At 40.1% G+C, this 10,951-nt stretch overlaps 1 long non-coding RNA gene across 1 annotated transcript; it reads right to left on the bottom strand.

Moving 5' to 3' along the window:
* Positions 1-7,773: 7,773 nt before the first annotated feature.
* Positions 7,774-10,589, bottom strand: LOC139158689 (uncharacterized). Its single transcript, XR_011557733.1, has 3 exons — positions 10,485-10,589; positions 9,166-9,278; positions 7,774-8,132 (listed from the first exon to the last, which is right to left on the bottom strand). It is a non-coding gene; the product is annotated as an uncharacterized lncRNA (long non-coding RNA).
* Positions 10,590-10,951: the final 362 nt, after the last annotated feature.

Below are 10,951 nucleotides of genomic sequence, written 5' to 3'. Positions count from 1 at the left end.
TTCAGATCAGGAATGTATGACAGACCCACGCATGCATAGAGTTATGCATAGGAGAGAACAGCTTAAGAAATATTACAGGAGATAAGAGAGGCCACCTGTATTTGGGTGGGGCTCCAGTAATTAGAGCTGCTGATAAAATAGCAGTGTGCTGGCTTGGCCGTTGTGGAAGATTATCTGATCATAGTTTGTCAAGGTGAATTGTTGTTTCCTGAGTGTATTCAAGACTGTGTTTGGATTCCTGGATTCCTGGACTTTGGATTATACTTCATTGTGAGTGTTTATCACTGTTTGGACAGCAGTAGCTGTGACCCAATTTCACAGTTACTGAGTTAATAATTGGACTTCGTTCTTGTATTGTATTCCAACTGTGCCTTGTTGCTATAAGAAATCCCTTTGAAGTTTAAAAGGGAGTTTTTTCTTCTCTTCTGTTGATAAAGAACATTTATTTGCTTTCTATCGTGTGTGTGTGTCTGCTTGGACTAATTTACCTGTAATTAAGGGCGGTTAGCACACGCCGGCAGAACAATGTCAAACCACGCTAACGCACAATTGCTCACTGCCATTATAGTTAATCTTTGTTTTAATACTATGTTTTAAACAAGATTTGTGGTCTCCAAAACCCCCCAAAGTCTGCAATTTGGGGTTTGTGATAGATTTAAGTTACATATCCTAATTTAAAGGAAGCTCAGCCTGTAGCTTTTTGAGATCCTAATTCAGCTCAAGTCTCAAACCTCGAAATAGGAAGTGACGTGGCAGCAAACGAATGTTTATTAAGAAGGTGTTTTCCCATCCTTTCCAGGGAATTGGAATTGGGACCTGCCTCAGCGCTGAGTTAGTCAGATACATTTTGATGATAATTGGATTAAGCATTTTCATGGCTCACACTGTGTGATTCATCTATCTTTACACCTACTGTGAAACATAGTACAGTGTTCCCTCGATTCTCGCGGGTTCAAACTTCGCGAAAAGTCTATACCATGGTTTTTCAAAAATATTAATTAAAAAATACTTCGAGTTTTTCCCCCTACACCACGGTTTTCCCCGCCCGATGACATCATATGTCATTGCCAAACTTTCATCCGCCTTTAATAATTTTTTAAAATAAACTTTAATAAATAAACATGGTGAGTAATAATCTAAATGGTTGCTAAGGGAATGGGAAATTGTGAATTTAGGGTTTTAAAGTGTTAATGGAAGGCTTGTGATACTGGTCATAGCCAAAAATAATGTATTTACTTCCGCATCTCTACTTCGCGGAAATTCGACTTTCGCGGGCGGTCTCGGAACGCATCCCCTGCGAAAATTGAGGGAACACTGTATATAACCAGGGCTGGGCTACTGCCCAGACAGGGGGGAATGCAGTTGGGTAGTAAAAATGGAGATCCACCCCAGAACACCCAATTTGCACTGAAAGATGTTGAAAGAAAATTCAGGGCGTCCTGCTTAAGCCACGCCCACAGTGTAAAAATTTTGGTAGCCCTTCACTGTATATAATGTGCAAAGAACCATTTTAAACTTAATATAAACTGATCTAAATTAGATTGTAAACAATTCAATTTTTGAAACAGAATTGTCAAAGTCTATACCTGAGTCAGTTGTTTCAGCCATTAACTTTCAGTTTTAATTCTATCAACTTCTGTGGACCTTGCTCCATATTGCAGGTCCAATCAGTCGTGACTGGAGTGCCTATCATCCCAATCATATTTTGATTTTTTAAATTTTCTTTGTTCAAATTTGTAATATTTGTTTGACACTTTAATGGGTTTTTCATGACCAGGACTTAATGGTGAGACTTTAAAATTTGCTTAAAAGTAAATTATGGGAAGGGAAGATTTTTGTTGTTTTATGTTTAGAGAAAGTGATATGGTGTTAAAATTGAAGTGTGAAACTTGTGAAGGAGTTTCTGAGAGAAGATGATGAGAAAATGATAAGAAATCAATATTTGAAGAGATTAAAGATTAAGCTTTTCAAAATATTGTTTCTGGTAGATTTTAATATTATTTTTCTTGATTAATTAAATGACATAGTTTTAAATATTTATATATAGATATGAAATATGGATAGAAGAGACTTTTTTGTTGTATCTTTACAGAAAATTTGAACAAATAAAACAAATATGAAATCAATTTGTTTAAAGCTAAAATGCATATATTGTTATTTCTGGTAAAAGACTTTTGCTGATATAAGATGAAACATTGAGGGTTTTTTATTTGTTTAAAGATGAGATATGGAATGAAGAGATTTTGGGTTGAAATATTAGAGAAGATGGTCACTAACCTTTCCAAATATTCCCAGAAATGTATTTCAAAGAATAGCTAAAGTTACAGCTCTAAAAACATCTAATAAATTTAAGCCTATAAAGTAGCTACATCTTAGTCGAGTATATAATACAATTAAGGTATTTTGTTCCCATTTTAACAGTAAATAAAAATAGCTTCTTAACTTACGTCATTTTACTCAGAAATAACTTTATGTTATTCTCTATTGGGAAACAAGCAAAAATGCAAATGAAACTCCCTGTGGTCAGTCAAGAGACGTTGATTTCCACACTAGTTTTACTTGCACAAAAATCCTTCTGAGCTCTGCTGAAGTCAAGATTCTATTCTTAAACACAGTCTGTAAATTTGGAAGACTTCAGAACGCCAATTTGCAATGGACGTGGAGTACGCACACGGACACAGAAGTGGGATTTATGGGTCACATTTATTAATAACTTAGGACCTGCAGAAGTAAAACAAAAGGGGGCGGAGCTACCGTGACCAAAGGGATAAAAGATAGTAAATGCACAAATTGCTGGCCGAATTGACCTAAACCTATAGGATAAAATTGCTGGACACCCCCTAAACAACCCCTCACCAATTACCAGTGTGGAATAGGCAAAAAAACGGTCGAAAACAAAACCGTTATGGCTGCCAAAAATTCCTATTCAGCCCCCATAGGCGTCACACTGCGTAAAGGGAGAGCGGGTGGGTGCCTGCAAACCAGGCCAGTGGCAACACAGAAAGAGAAGGCAAGTGGCGCTTCACCCCCCTTTTATATGGGGGATGCCACTCACCTCCAGGAAACACGTCATGCCCCCGCGACTTTTGCGTGGAATGCTGGGAACGGGGAGGGCATGCGTCATATGTGCGCGCCTCCTAGCACCCCTCCGTTCCCCAGGCAATGCTTCTGGGCTCTGTTGTGTCCCGCCACCACCGCAAACACCGCCGGCCTAAGAGACGGCCAACGGTCCCAAATAATTACTATATCAGAAAAAGGCATCTCCTCTCCAAAAAGTATATACAGTGATGCCTTGTCTTACAAACTGAATTGGTTCCAGGACGAGGTTCTTAAGGTAAAAAGTTTGTAAGACGAAACAATGTTTCCCATAGGAATCAATTGAAAAGCGTTTAATGCGTGCAAACCCAAAATTCACCCCTTTTGCCAGCTGAAGCGCCCGTTTTTGCGCTGCTGGGATTTCCCTGAGGCTCCCCTCCATGGGAAACGCCACCTCCGGACTTCTGTGTTTTTGCAATGCTGCAGGGGAGTCCCAGCAGGGAAATCCCAGCATTGCAACAATGAGTGCTTCGCTGGCAAGGGAAGTCTGGAGGTGAGGTTTCCCAGCGAAGGGAGCATCAGTGAAATCGCAGCATTGCAAAAACACCGAAGTCCTCGAAACCCGGCCTCCAGACCTCTGTGTTTTTGCGATGCTGCGATTTCACTGAGGCTCCCCTCGCTGGGAAACCCCAGCTCCGGACTTCTGTTGCCAGTGAAACGCCCGTTTTTGCGCTGCTGGGATTCCCCTGCAGCTTCACAAAAACATGGAAGTCCAGAGGTGGTGTTTCCCATTGGAGGGGAGTCTCAGGGGAATCCCAGCAGCACAAAAATGGGTGCTTCACTGGCAACGGAAGTCCGGAGGTGGGGCATCCCAGTGGCGGCAGTTGGTTTGTAAGGTGAAAATAGTTTGTAAGAAGAGGCAAAAAATCTTAAACCCCGGGTTTGTATCTCAAAAAGTTTGTATGACGAGGCGCTTGTAAGACGAGTTATCGCTGTATATCTTAGGCAAGGAAAGAAACTGCTATTGCTACTAATGGATAGATTTACTTTGAAATGAAAAGACGCAATTCAAAGGTGAGATCTTAGTTAGAAATCACAGCAGCCGTACAATGGCAGAAACACAAACTGCTGTAATTTGCAGAATAGCTAACTTGGTCTTGATGGGGGACATGAGGGACATTTATGCAATTTTCCCCAACAGTTGCCATCCAAAGTCTAATTTTCACAATTAGCTCAGCCAATTATAGATCAGGGTAGATGTGGGTTCCTCCCAGTTCAGACCAGTTTGCGCTAACTGGTAGTAACCTGCAGGTAATGTCACAATGATGTCATGGAACCGGTTCAGTCGATGCTGGTCCATGGAGGCCGCCATCTTTTTAAAAAAAAAATCAAATATTTTTTTCGATTAAAAAAAAAAATCTGTTATTTTCTTCTTCAGAAGAAACTTGTACAGAAGCCAAGTTTCCAGTACTATGCATGCAGTTGCCATCCTGTTTTCAGCTTTTTGGGGAGGAGGATTTTTATTTTTTATTTTTTTTAAATGGAATTTTACCCCGTTTTTATTTCTTCTGCCCATGCACAGAAGCTCAGTTTCCGGCACTGTGCATGTAATTGCCATCTTGGTTTTGGCTTTCTTTTTTTTTGGGGGGGGGGGTTTAAAAATAATTTCCACTCCACATGCATACACACGCCCATAAGATGCACCCACAAGATGCGCCCATGTGGTGCAGGAGAAGCAAACCGGCAGAGAGGTAAGTTAGAGAACCCACTCCTAGATCAGGGGATCACATTTTCGGCACATGACATTTTGCAACATTTCCCCCCTTCATTAAAACTGGGTTGTCCAGCATGTGACGTATCTGATCCGTGGGCTGCAAGTTTGACACCCCTGGTATAGATCAACACATCTGGAGGATAGATTGTAAGCCCTCCTTGATCCTTAAATGAATTAAAATTCACCTACTAGGTTTATTTGTGTCAAATGGGTCTTGTGAAACTAGATCATCTTGGTGTGGGACAACCTTTCCAAGTACTGATGTTAAGCTGATTGGTCTGTGTTGTGGTTAGCTCTGGCCCAGCTCCTGCCCCAAGGAATGTGCAGGTGGATGTGGGGGAAACATCCACATGCCGCAGGCCTGTTTTGCTCCCAATGGAATCTGCCGACGAAGACTCCTCTGACCAAGGAAGCGTGAGTGACAGGGAAGAGGGGAGTTTGGCAGACAGCCCAGGAGGAGATCAATCATCTGTATCATCCCTGGATTCTGAACAAGAATTAATGACACATCCACGCATGCGTAGAGTGATACATAGGAGACAACAACTGAAGGATTATTACAAGAGAAAATGAGGCCACCTGTGGTTGGGTGGGGCTGCTGTGATTAGTGCTACAAATAAAAGTGCAGCTTGGTGTTTTAGCCTCATGGCAGTTTACCTGATTCATTGTTTCGTCAAGATCGTGGTTTTTGTGCTGTTCAAGATTGTGTGTGGACTCTCTGGACTTTAGAATTGGACTCAATTTCCCAGTTATTGGGTGAGCAATTGGATTGCATTTCACCTGTGCCTTGTGTGTACCAGAAAAGCCCTTTGACATTTAAAAAGGGAGCTGTTTCTGTTTTTCTGTTTATAAAAACTTTTGGGTTTTCCTTTTATCGTGTGGTGTGTGTCTTCCTGGACTAATTACCCTGTAATTACGGGTGGTTGAAACACACCCGCAGAACAGTCTGTAGTTTCCTGGGTCTGTTTCCCCCCCTTCTTTTTTTGAAGACGGGAACCACATCAGCTCTTTTCCAATCCTCAGGTATTCCAGGATTTTTGAAAGATATGGGACGGTGGTTCTGAGATAGCATCTGCCAGCTCTTTAAGAACTGGATGCTATCCATCAGGTCCCAATGATTTATATTTGTCAAGATCCATTTTCTCGCTTATTTTAGTTTTTATTCCTAGCCTGTCTTTTATAGTTATGCTTTTGATAAATTGAGCTATCGTTTCGTTTTGAGAGAAAACCGAGGCAAAGAATGAGTTAAATGGTCCCACTTTCTCTCTGCTGCCTGTAACTTCCTTGCCATCTCATCTCTTAAGTGAACCTATTGTTTCCTTGACTTTTTTTTCTGGTTATTTACATATTGAAACTTTTTTTAAAATTACCTTTGGCTTGTGGGAAAATTCCCCCCTCTAAAGAATGAAATATTTTGGGAAATATTGAAAAGGTAGGATAATATATTTCCCCCGAAGGAGAAATAAAAATAAAGGAGGCAGAAACCAGCACTAGTCTCCCTGCCCCCAAGCAGAAACTGAAGTGGCCACAGCTTTTAGAAATGCAAATTTGGCAATCCATTCAAATCTGCATATTATGAAACTCCTTGGTAGGGTTAGAAAGCAGCCCTTCACCCAAGATCCAACACAATAGGAATTGCCCAACACCCTTTCACAACACAAGTCCTTTCATTGCACCTCCCCCAGAACAGTCCAAACTTTAATGTCACAGAAACCTATAAAAATCCATCCACTTATTCAACCAATTTGTCAGTCGGCCAGAATCACGAGATTGCTGGTTCTGCTCCATCAATAAACCTTTCTTTCCAACCAGCCTCCATATTCCCAGTGTTTTTCTCCCAGCTTGAAATTGAACTGAATGAATTTTCCTTCCAACAGAGTTGGTTGCAAGTCTTTGTTCATTCTGAGCCTTGGCTTTCCTGATTTCGTCTTTGCAGATTCGGGCTATCTACTGATACTCCTCCTTATTGATCGGCGAATTGGACTTTCCCCATTGATTTTACTCATCAGAAGCCTCCTGGGAAGGTTGTAAATGGTGATCACATCATATCCTGGGATGCTGCAACTATTGTAAATACATACCAGTTGCAAAGTGCCTGAATTTTGATTGCATAACTAATGGCGTGCTGTGACAGCTGTGATTATGAGGATTAGTTTTAAGTACTTTTTTCAGTGCAGTTGTAACTTTGAATGGTTGTAACTTGAGGACTACCTGTGCCAATCTTTGGTCCCTATGTCCCTTGTAAAGAATAATGAAGCAGTTTATATATCGGCCAGCTGGTTAAAGGGGAAATCCCTACCTTAACACACGACTTAGAGAAGTGTCAATTTCAAGCTTTGAATGAGCTGACTGTCATGTCATGGGAACACAGCGAAGAAAAAAAGGTTGCTGGGCTCATTATTTGTGTTACACTTGAGTGCAACTGTGAGGGCAGCTCTGTTTCTCCTATATAAAACTTAAACAACAGGTCTTCAGGACTTTGGACCGCCTAATTTTTCACTATTTACCTTTGGCTGAACTGGTGTTGGATTATAGCTGTATCATCCCTTGCTGTTGGCAATACTTTCTGGAGCTACTGGAGCTGCAGTTCAACATCTTAAATGGCAACTGTTCTGCTTCAGGCCTAATTGGATTGGAACAAAGAACCACCTACTGGCAAAAAGTTCAAATCGGAACTCCCTCACTCTCAATCTCTGATTCAGCTGGCAATAAAACTGGCCTAGGGTACCAAGACGGGCCCGGTTCATCTTCCTCAGAACCTGTCACTAACTGACCGGGTCATGGACCGTTCACAACAGCAACTATGCAGAATTTTTAATTTCAAAGTTTCAGGGTAGACTTTCCCATCTCTACTTGGAGATGCAAAAGGAGACTGAGTGAACAATCTCAAGGGTTTAAAGGATATATCACCGAGCCACTGTAAGCCAGTGTTTGTAGGGTTTCCTGCATTCTAAGACCGCCATGAAAAAAGGGAATACCAATATGTACCAACATATTTGACGCTCCTCTGAACTCAGTGGACATAGCATTAGTCCACTGTGAAAAATGGCCAATCCATGTCAGTTGAGCCACATCTTTATGAGGGGGGAATGCCCTTTATTATAAAGACAGACCCCATATGATAAAGAAATCCAATGGTTGTTTTATAATATCCTGAGAGATTTCCAGGACCACTAAGGGGCAGCAATGTGGGAGGGAGATAAAGGGATCTCTCCGTAACCTCTAATTAAAGCAAATTTTTGAGAATTTCCAGGAAATACTTGAAGCAGAGCACTGCACTTGCATATTCAGGGGTGTCTTCGGAGAGGGGCGGCATACAAATCTAAATAATAATAAATAAATAAATAAATAAATATTTTCGGCTCTCTATAAGAACGGAGTAAAATTATAAATTAAAATAAAATTACTTTCCCCCCCACCCCCTACTATGCAATAATAACCACATTTCACCAAATTAGGAAACTGGATATTTCCTATCCTGGACATCAGCTTTCTTTTACCTGTGCATGATGAATATAATTAGCATCTTCTTGGAATCTCTGTATTAATTTGGAATTTTCTAGCCCAGCTTTTGCTACAGAACTGTAGTTGACCAATACCCTCTTCTGGTCTACTTGGGACATCACTGCCTTTATTTTAATCAAGTTTCTTTTGATCTATACATCAGCTCCTTCACCTCTAAATACTTGTATCTTATGACAGCGGAAACAGGTGGGTTTTTTTTCTTTTTAATAAAGAAAATGATTTCATTACTGATTGCAAGATTAATTTACTTCTCAAAAGGGAGTGGGACAGGAAGGGATGAAAGCTCCTCAAATCATACATTATGATACATATACACAAGAAAGTTGCAATGTAGAAATGTTTGGATTATTTTACACTTTACGTTACTAATTGGAGTTAGGGAAAAAAACACCTGGAAGACAAGACGGTGGAAGCAGCAACTCTAGTGGTAAAATCCATTTTTTTTTTTACTAACGGTGTGGCTTAGTGGGTGTAGCAGGGGAAGGATACTGCAAAATCCCCATTCCCTCCCCACTCCTGGGGGGAAGGATATTGAAAAATCATTCCCACCCCACTCTGTGGCCAGACAGAGGTGGTATTTCCTGGTTCTTTAAACTACTCAATATTTCTGCTACCGGTTCTCCAGAACCTATCAGATACCTGCTGGATTTCACCCATGCAGCTGGCTGAAAACAGAAAATGGTCTTAGCTGTATAAAATCAGAGGAATCCATCCATTCACCATTTGGACTCGATTGTTCAACTGTCATGACAACGGTCCATGATATATAATATTGTAGAGGTGATCTGAAGGAAGGAGACTACTTCCAAGTAAAAAGTAACACACTGTACCTATGCTGTGGCAGGATATGCCTGAGAATATGTAAAGTACAAGTCTTCTGGGAAACATGAGGCAGCATCCTGACGGTGCATGTTTCTGAATTTTTATGTAATTTGTGTCACATCTAGAAAACAAGCAAGTTGACAGTAGCCTCAATAGTAAGCAGTGCAGCAATACTCTGGGCTGACTAGCCAAATCCCTACAAATGAGGGCAGAGGGAGCCTCTCTATAGAATATTGAATATTATCTACAACAGTGTTTCCCAACCTTGGCAACTTGAAGATATTTGGACTTCAACTCCCAGAATTCCCCAGCCAGCGAATGCTGGCTGGGGAATTCTGGGAGTTGAAGTCCAAATATCTTCAAGTTGCCATGGTTGGGAAACACTGATCTACAACATAGTAATAGTTTGGTAACAATTCTGTAGTAGTAAATTATTTTCTTCTGTTGATTGAAATTCAATTTTCCCCTGCATTACATTTGTGACTGTCAACCTGACTATTCACTGCAAAATTGTTACAACTATTTATAATAAAATACTGTCTTGCTTGATCATTCTAGTTCTGAATTAACTATAGTTCATAAAATCATATACCAAAATGTTCTTCCTGTTAATGACTACTTCACCTTCAACTGCAATAGCACACAAGCACATAATAAATTTAAACTACCGGTAAATGTTAACTGCTCTAGACTGCAAAAAATATGACTTGGGCAATAGAGTGATCAATGCCTGGAATGCACTACTTTACTCTGTGGTTTCTACTTCTAATCTCAAAACCTTTAACCTTAGATTATCTACAATTGACCTTTCCCCCCTTTCTAAGAGGTCTGTAAGGGGCCTGCAATATGCACCATTGTGCCTACCATCCCTGTCCTATTGTCTTTTATCATTATTTTTATCCTTACTTTTTTAATGTTTATACAAACTACCATCCTGTAATTGTTTGACAAAATATATAAATAAATAAAAACATCAAATAAATATTTTCTCTATTTTAGATCTGCATGGATTAGTCAATTCTTCATGATATGGAAAATTGCTGGACTAAAAAATGAGCTGTCACATCTTCAGATAACTTTCATCTTCCACCAAAACATCCTTCAGAAAGTGTCACCTCTTCCCCTGACTCACTTTTTTTTAGGGGAACTTTTCTTTGGGTTTCTTAGCCAATTAGTTTGGGTGGGGTGGGGGTGGTACTGCTAATTACAGATATACAACTGAGCAATAAGGATGCCAAGTATGTTGCTAGCTCTCCCTCGTATGCTATTAATTTATAAAAATAAATTAGGCAGGAAAGAAATTACTGAAAAGACAGAGATGAGTCACCTGATTGTTCTGGAAATGACTAGTATGATGAAAGGAATTATGATGGCTGAATGGATTTCAACCAACAGGCCACTGCTGCTTCCTATATCAAAAAGCAGAGATCCTTTTTTAAATGACTAAGCAGATGCATATTAGATTCCTTGCATATTTTTTTTAAAAAGGCAATACAGTAGTCCCTCGCTATACCACGCTTCACCTACTGCGGCTTCACTTCATCGCGGGTTTCTGAGGAAGTCGATCGGCAGATTTAAACAGCCCGCCGAACTCGATCGGCAGGTTTTTTAAAAAATAAATAAATCTAAAATTGTAAATACTGCATTTAAATACTGTATCTAAAATAAATACTGTGTGGGAAGGGTTTATAAACACTTAAAACAATGAAAACTTACCAAACAATTACAATATAAATACTTAAATAAGTACTATCAGTCGATAAATTCCCCATCACGGATTTCACCTATCGCGGC

The sequence above is a fragment of the Erythrolamprus reginae genome, chromosome 2 (genome assembly GCF_031021105.1).
Source record: "Erythrolamprus reginae isolate rEryReg1 chromosome 2, rEryReg1.hap1, whole genome shotgun sequence".
NCBI lineage: Eukaryota > Metazoa > Chordata > Lepidosauria > Squamata > Dipsadidae > Erythrolamprus > Erythrolamprus reginae.
This window is presented reverse-complemented; position numbering and strand designations above follow the sequence as displayed.